The 7,997-nt window shown below is 42.6% G+C and overlaps 1 pseudogene; it reads right to left on the reverse strand.

Annotated features, from left to right (window-relative positions):
* Window positions 1-7,666, reverse strand: LOC115291328 (annotated as a pseudogene).
* Window positions 7,667-7,997: the final 331 nt, after the last annotated feature.

Below are 7,997 nucleotides of genomic sequence, written 5' to 3' on the forward strand. Positions count from 1 at the left end.
TTAACCATTGTTTCTGTGGATGCCTGTGATGTGTTTCAGGAAGAGATTGGCATTTCCATCCATGGCTTCTGTCTGCATGGGCATCACCCACTCCATTAAGGTTCTGAATAGAATCCAACGCAGAGGGAGGAAGTGTTCTCTCATTTTTACTTCCCATTTTCATGGTTGAGCTGTTACATTAGTCTCCTACCACCGTTGTTCTGAGAGTTATGTCATCAAGTTCCCTTGTTTTCAGGCCAGCACTAATTCAGAATGAGATGAGAATTACACCACTCGTTTTCCTGGGTCTTCAGCTTGTGATAGTAGATCATGGAGCTTCTCAACCTAGTTAATCATGTAAACCAATGTGCTTAGGGTTCTTTTCCTCAGTAACAAATAATTTATTTCTTGTTTAGAGTAATCGAATAAATTGGAATTCATTTACAGTCCTGAGTAGCAAAGTGCCATGAAGGAAGTGTTAAGTTGTTGGATTGGGACAAGAGCTGGGTGAGGATGATGAGGACCTGTGGGATCCTGTGGTCCTGGCTGCACAGTCAGTGCACCTGGGACTCCTGTAAAAGTTAAGTTGTTTTCCTTATCATATATGTATTCAATCATGTTTGAGGTAGGAATAAGCAAGTGCAAACAACTGTGGCTTTTGTGCATGTTAGTGTAGTTTTCCTATGACAACAAAGTTTCTATTACAGAGAGTGAATAGGTAAGCACAGAATCATGTGTCCAGAGAGACCCCCTGGGGGAATCTGCTGTGTGGAAAGGAAACCACAAACCCTGACAGGAAACCTGTCTGTAACCACCATCTGCAACTGCTCGATGGAATACAAACCAGAATTGTGCAGAGTGTGCACCCCATTTTTGGCCTTGATCCCCTTCTGCAGGGAGGTTTGTGTCTGGGCTCACACTGACGTCTCCTCACTGAGTCCCACGCACAGAAATACATGGCTGTGTCCTCGACTCTCAGGCTGTTCATCTGCAGATCCACAGTGTTCTTGGCGTTGTCTCTGGAGATGGTGAATCGGCCCTTCACAGAGTCCGCATAGCTTGTGCTACTTCCATCAGATTTAATCCATGAAACCTACTCCATCCCCTTCTCTGGAGCCTGGCGGACCCAGTGCATCCAGTATTTACTGAAGTCAAATCCGGAGGCTGCACAGGAGAGTCGCAGGGAGCCCCCAGGCTTCGCCAGGCCTCCCCCAGACTCCACCAGCTGCACCTCATACTGGACACCTGCAGACACAAGACATCCTGATCAGGATACTGTCACACCATCCATGCTTCTCTCACTCATACCCACTCACATACTCAAGTCTCACGTTCAACATGAATTACCTTTTAAAACAACAACAAGGAAATCCCAGCCAAGCACAAACTCCATAGTGAGAGGTCTGTGTTCTGTCCTGATCACAGAATGGGAACACCTGGGAACTCCTGTGGCTGGGGCTCCTCTCCCAGCTGCAGGGTCCTGGCTGGGCTGGTTTAATCAGCACAGAAAGGGCCCTATTTGCATACCCTTTGACTATATCTCAAACTCCAGACATAGATTTGATTCGTTAAATGTGAAAGACAGGGTTGGGGAGGCCCTTCTAGGTCAGTTTGTGTAGATGGCGCTGTGAGTGTAGAAGAATTCTAATCTGTGAACACAGTTATATTTGCAGGCACGTGTGTATTTTTACTTGTCTTTCATCAACATAGGTCATTTGCAATATACAAGTTTTTACACACTTTTTGAAGTTTAGTCCAAAATACTTTATTTTGTGCTCCTTTTGCTATTTTTCTTCACTTTTTTTACATATTATAGTAAACAAATATATTTTTTCTTATACAGGTTATTGTTGGTTTCCATGTAACACCCTGTGCTCATCCCAAGTTCCCTACTCCATGCCCATCATCCCCTTCCCATCTCCCTTCTCCCATCATCTCTCAGTTTGTTTTCAGTATTCAAGAGTCTCTCATGCTTTGCCTTCCACCCTCTCCCCAACTATTTTTCCCCCTTTTCATCCCTGATAGTCCTTTGCAACATTTCTCCTGTTACACTTATGAGTGAAAACATATGGTATCTGTTTTTCTTTGCCTGCCTTCTTTCACTTAGCATGACACCTTGAGATCCGTCCACATTGCTACAAATGGCCTGATTTTATTCTTCCTCATTGTCATGTAGTATTCCATTGTATATTTAAACCACATCTTCTTGATCCATTCATCAGTTGTTGGGCATTTAGGCTCTTTCCATGATTTGGCTAATGTTGAAAGTGCTGCTATGAACATTGGGGTACATGTGCCCCTATGCATCAGCACTTCTGTATCCCTTGGTAAACTCCTAGCAGTGCCATTGCTGGGTCATAGAGGAGTTCCAGTGTTATTATTTTGAGGGACCTCAACACTGTTTTCCATTGAGGTTGGATCAGTTTACATTTCCACCAACAGTGTAGGAAGGTGCGCGTTTCTCCACATCCTCGCCTGCATCTTTAGTCTCCAAATTTGTTCATTTAGCACCAGTGTGTCTCTGAAAGGCATTGTTTCCTTTTTGATTTTCTGCTCAGATGATCTGTCCATTGCTCTCTGGTGTGTAAAAGTTTTTATTAGTATTATTATCAATAAGTTTATTTATTTTCTTATTCATTGATTCATATATATCAGTGCTTACAAATTAGGGTATAAATATTTAACGTTTTAGATCTTCATGTTGGATAGATACTTTTATGACGTTATATTGCCTTCATCATCTCTTATAACATTTTCTGGTTTAAAATCTAGTAAGTGTGTTATAAGTATAGTCCTAAAACTTTCTTTTGATGTCCATTAGCATGGTAACTTGTTCTCCATCCCCACACATTCAATCTAAAGGTGTTTTAGGTTGAAAATGAGTGTATAGAAGGATCTTGGGGTTTTTTTCTTAATCTATTTTGATACCCTAGGTCTTTTGATTGGAGCATTTTGTCCAATTGTTGACTGTGATTATTGATAGATATAAATTTAGTGCCATTGTGTTACCTTTAAAGTCATTGTTTCTGGAGATTTTCTCTGCTTCTTTCTAGTCTTTGTTGCTTTTAGTCTTCCTTTTCCAATCAAAGAGAGTCCCCTTTAATATTTCTTGCAGGCCTACTTAGAGATCATGAACTCCTTTGATTTTTGTTTGTCTGGGAAATTCTATCTTTCCTTCTAGCTGAATGACAGACTTGTTGGATAAAGTATTCTTTGCTGCATATTTTTGAATAAGTATGTTGATGTTATTGTGCCACTCCCTTCTTGTATCAAGGCTTCTGTGGAGAGATCTGCCACAATCTTTTATCTTCCTCTATACGTTAACAAGTTCTTTTGTTGTGTTGTGCTGCTTTTAGGGTTTTTCTTTATATGTCTATTTTGCCAATTTTAGTATGATATGTCTCAGTGTTGGCATAGTTTTGTTGATTTTGATGGAGTTTCTCCGCGCCTCCTCGATGTGGACATCTGTTTCCTACCCATTGGTGGAAATTTTCCACTATAATTCACTCAGATAAAACTTCTTCCATTTTGTACCTCTCTTCCTTTTCTGGGACTCCTTTGAATAGAATTTTATTACACTTTATGTAATTGCTGAGTTCGCAGTATACATCCGAAATGCAATGTTTTAATATTTCTCTTCTTTCCTTCTTCACTTACTCCCAAATTTTATCTTCTACGTAACTTACTCGTTCTTCTGCTGCTTCTTTCCGCTTTGAAGTCATGAAATCCAATGAGTTTCACATATCAGTTACAGCATTTTTAAAATTTCAACCTGACTTGTTTTTAGGTCTTTTCTATCTGCAGTAAGGTATTCCTCATGTCTTCTATACTTTCCTCAGGCAAAGTTACTATCTTTATGATAGTTTTTAAAAATTCTGTTTGAGACATATTAATTATATGTGTTTTGATAATATCCCTGGTAATGACTTTTAGTGTTTTTCTTTTGGGATGAATTCCTACATCGTGGCAGATGTCTATGTCTCTGCCTTCTTCTGTTTTTTGTTTTTGTTTTTGTTTTTTTGTTTTTGAAAATCCTGTTATGCTTTCTGCTTCTAGAGTAGTGGCTTTATTACAAAGAGTTCACACATCCCCAAAGGCAAGGGAGTCAAGAACATAAATGAACTCTTGGAACTTCATCAAGATAAAAAGCTTCTGCACTGCAAAGGAAAGAATCAAGAAAACTAATACGCAACTGACAGAATGGGAAAAAATAGTGGCAAATGGCATATCAGATAAAGGGCTAGTATCCAAAATCTATAAGGAACTCAATAAACTCCATACCCAAAAAACGAATAATCCTGTGAATAAATGGGCCAAAGATCTGACAGACAGTTCTCCAAAGAGGACATCCACATGGCCAACAGGCACATGAACCGATGCTCAGCGTCACTCATCATCCCAGAAATACAAATCAAAACCACATTGAGATACCATCTCATTCCAGTCAGAGTAGCTAAAATGAACAAATCAAGAGACTATAGTTGCTGGTGAGGATGTGGAGAAACGGGCACACTCCTACACTGTTGGTGGAAATGTAAACTGGTGCAGCCACTCTGGAAAACAGTGTGGAGGTTCCACAAAAATCTATCAGTGGAACTCCCCTATGACCCAGCAATAGCAGTGCTAGGGATCTACCCAAAGGATACAGAAGTGCTGATGCATAGGAGCATATGTACCCCAATGTTCATAGCAGCACTGTCAACAATAGCCAAAACATGGAAAAAGCCTAAATGTCCATCACCTCATGAATGGATCAAGAATATGTGGTATATATATACACACATACATACACACACACACACACACACACACACACACACACACACACACACACACACACACACAATCGAATACTACATGGCAATGAGAAAGAATGAAATCTGGCCATTTATAGAAAAGTGGATAGACCTGGAAGGTGTCATGCTTAGGGAAATAAGCCAGGCAGACAAGGACAGATACCATATATTTGGACTCATAGGTCTAACAGGATAAACCTAACAAAGGGCCATAGGGAGGGGAAGGGGAAAAGAGATTTGGGGAGAGAGAGGGACACAAACCATGCGAGAATATTGAATAATGAAAAGGAACGAGGGCTGAGGGGGAAGGGGAAGGGGGAAGGTGGTGATAGTAATAGAGGGGGGCACTTGTGTGGAGAAGCACTGGGTGTTATATGGAAACCAAATTCAAAATAAATTATTTAAAAAAAAAGATGTCACATACTTTCCAAAGCCTAACGATTCAGGAAGCATTTCTTGTGTGTTCTGTGTGCACTGTACTGTCGTATATTGGCTGCTCTGTCCCTCTGGTCAGTCCTCTGCAGAGTTTCTCCTTGCCTCCAGTGAGGAGTGTTTGGACCTAGTCCACAGTGTTATGAGTTTTAGCTAGGTGCGTTAAGTCTGCTTGTTAAAAGAGGCCAATTTCTATTTCCCTTAGAGCTGAAGTTATGCCTCACACTATGCTCAGTAGACCTGGTGAAAATGGGTGTTAATGCTAATCTTTGGGTTGAGGGGCACACTGTTGCTCTCCTTTCCAGGCACTCTTTCCAAGTTAGGAAGGACCTAAGGAAAGCAGTTGGGGTGGGGGAAGGCTTAGAGTTAGTGGCTCAGCTCACACTGGTGGGCGCTGTGCTGCATCTGAAGTCTGTCCATGCTGACTGGTGGGTGGAAATACTTGCATCAGCCCACTAGCTACCCTTTGGAGATGGAGTTCCCACCTGCCCTGGTACAGTACTCTTATGTTTAATCTCAGGAGCTCTGCTGGATTTGAAGACTCCAAATTGTATGAACTCAATATGACAAGGATCCCCACTGGAAGGTCCTCTTCTAGAGGACCTTGATGTGCTGTGGCAGGAGCTGGTTAGTCCCAGAAGCGCAGGTGCATAAACACCTGGGGGCTTGGAGGTCATATTGACAGACAACAAAAAGACAGCATCCAGTTAGGTGCTCACAGCAGGGGCTCCTATGCTAATGAACAGGGGAGTGCAAAGGTGCCTGTCAGCTCTCCTGTCTTTGAGAAGCAGTGCCACCTCTCCAAGATGCACTCCAAGAAGGGAACTGTCTCTTCGCATATGACCCAGGGGACCCTCAGACCACAGTACCACCTATAGGTCTCTGTCTTCCTTCTCCACAGGATCACTGATATGCCCACCAGACTCCACCTAGCGATGGCATGGACTTCTAAATCTTCAGTCTTTTAGCTCCACGTTTACAGGAGATTGCCTGTCATGGCTAACTTTATATGTCAGCTTGACTGTGTCATGGGTACCCAGGTTAACCATTGTTTCTGTGGAAGTCTATGATGTGTTTCAGGAAGAGATGCATTTCCATCCATGGCTTCTGTCTGCATGGGCATCACCCACTCCATTAAGGTTCTGAATAGAATCCAACGCAGAGGGAGGAAGCGTTCTCTCATTTTTACTTCCCATGTGCATGTTTGACATGGATCATTAGTCTCCTACCACCGTTGTTCTGAGAGTTATGTTATCAAGTTCCCTTGTTTTCAGACCAGCACTAGTTCAGAATGATATGAGAATTACACCACTGGTTTTCCTGTGTCTCCAGCTTGTGATAGTACATCATGGAATTTCTCAACCTACTTAATCATGTAAACCAATGTGCATTGGGTCTGTTTCTCAGGAACAGATGATTTATTTCTTGTTTAGAGTGTTTGAATAAATCTGCACTTCATTTAAAGTCCTGAGTAGCAAAGTGCCATGAAGGAAGTGTCAATTTATTTGTTTGGGACAAGAGTTGGGTGAGGATGATGCGGACCTGTGGGATCCTGTGGTCCTATCTGCACAGTCAATGCATCTGGAACTCCTGTAAAGGTTCAGCTGTTTTCCCTAGTATATCTGGGATTCAATCCTGTTTAGGGACAGGAGTAATGAAGTTCAAACAACTGTGTCTTTCTTTCATGTTACTGTAGTTTACCTATGACAGCAAAACTTCTTTTATAAAGAGTGAATAGTTAAGCACAGAATCATGTGTCCAGAGAGGCTCCCCGGGGGAATCTGCTGTGTGTAAAGGGAGCCCCAGACCCTGACAGGAACCCTGTCTGTAATCACCATCTGCAACTCCTCGATGGAATACAAACCAGAATTGTGCAGAGTGTGCACCTCCTGATGGTGCTGATGCCCTTATACAGGGAGGTTTGTGTCTGGGCTCACACTGACATCCCTTCACTGTGTCTCTCACACAGAAATACATGGCCGTGTCCTCAACTCTCAGGCTGTTCATCTGCAGATCCACAGTGTTCTTGGCGTTGTCTCTGGAGATGGTGAATCGGCCCTTCATGGAGTCTGTGTAGCTTGTGCTACTTCCATCATCATAAATCCATGAAACCCACTCCAGCCCCTTCTCTGGAGCCTGGCGGACCCAGCTTATTTCATAGTTACTGAAGTCAAATCCCGAGGCTGCACAGGAGAGTCACAGAGAGCCCCCAGGCTTCGCCAGGCCTCCCCCAGACTCTACCAGCTGCACCTCACACTGGACACCTGCAGACACAAGACATCCTGATCAGGAAACTATCACACATGCACTGCTTCTTTCACTCATATCCACTCACATACTCAGTGTCTCATGTTCACCAGGAATTACCTTTTAAAACAGCAACAAGGAAAACCCAGCCAAGCCCAAACTCCATAGTGAGAGGTCTGTGTTCTGTCCTGATCACGGAATGGGAAAATCTGGGAACTCCTGTGGCTGGGGCTCCTCTCCCAGCTGCAGGGTCCTGGCTGGGCTGGTTTAATCAGCACAGAAAGGGCCCTATTTGCATACCCGTTGACTATATATCAAACTCCAGACTTAGATTTGTTTCTTATAAGTAAGCGACAGTGTTAGGGAGGCACCGCTCGGTCAGATTGTGTAGATGGTACTGTGACAGTATGAGGAATTCCAATCTGTGAACAGTTATATTTGCATACACGTGCGTATTTTTTTCATGTCTTAGATCAACATAGTTCCTTTGCAGTATACAAGTATGTTACACATTTTTTGAAGGTTTAGTCCAAAATTCTTTAT

This window comes from Suricata suricatta, chromosome 5 (genome assembly GCF_006229205.1).
Source record: "Suricata suricatta isolate VVHF042 chromosome 5, meerkat_22Aug2017_6uvM2_HiC, whole genome shotgun sequence".
NCBI lineage: Eukaryota > Metazoa > Chordata > Mammalia > Carnivora > Herpestidae > Suricata > Suricata suricatta.